Raw genomic sequence first — 415 nt, forward strand, 5'->3', positions numbered from 1 at the left:
TTGTAAGGCCCATTTGTTAAAATAAAATAAGAATATATAGTACATATTGTGCATCAACATAAAATTTTGATATAGTTGATTGTGAAACAATCAACATGATTTTGACTTTGATTTACATGTAACAGTGTAGCCAATGGTTTACTTTTACTCCATACACACTAATGGCCAGCTTCATGGCTGGTGATGATTTCACATTTTGCATATTAGAAATAATCTCTAGTTTTAAGTTAAGGCTTCCTAGCTGTCTGCTTTATGCCACTGTTGCAGTCAGAAGGTATTTGATTGGTCTTGAGTCTTGTTGCCCAGGGCACATGCAATTGTTAATCCAGCCCTGCTTGGTGTGATAATGTAATGTTAAAATGTTAGTATTGCAGTTTTCCTCTAGATTTTATCTGCTAATGTAAGCTACCTACTG

The 415-nt window shown here is 34.5% G+C and overlaps 1 protein-coding gene across 2 annotated transcripts in view; it reads left to right on the forward strand.

Annotated features, from left to right (window-relative positions):
- smg1 (SMG1 nonsense mediated mRNA decay associated PI3K related kinase) overlaps positions 1–415 on the forward strand; it is a gene marked incomplete at its 5' end in the record, with an annotated part of 59,965 nt that overhangs the window by 35,355 nt on the left and 24,195 nt on the right.

The sequence above is a fragment of the Etheostoma spectabile genome, chromosome 15, assembly GCF_008692095.1.
Source record: "Etheostoma spectabile isolate EspeVRDwgs_2016 chromosome 15, UIUC_Espe_1.0, whole genome shotgun sequence".
In the NCBI taxonomy this organism is placed as follows: Eukaryota; Metazoa; Chordata; class Actinopteri; order Perciformes; family Percidae; genus Etheostoma; species Etheostoma spectabile.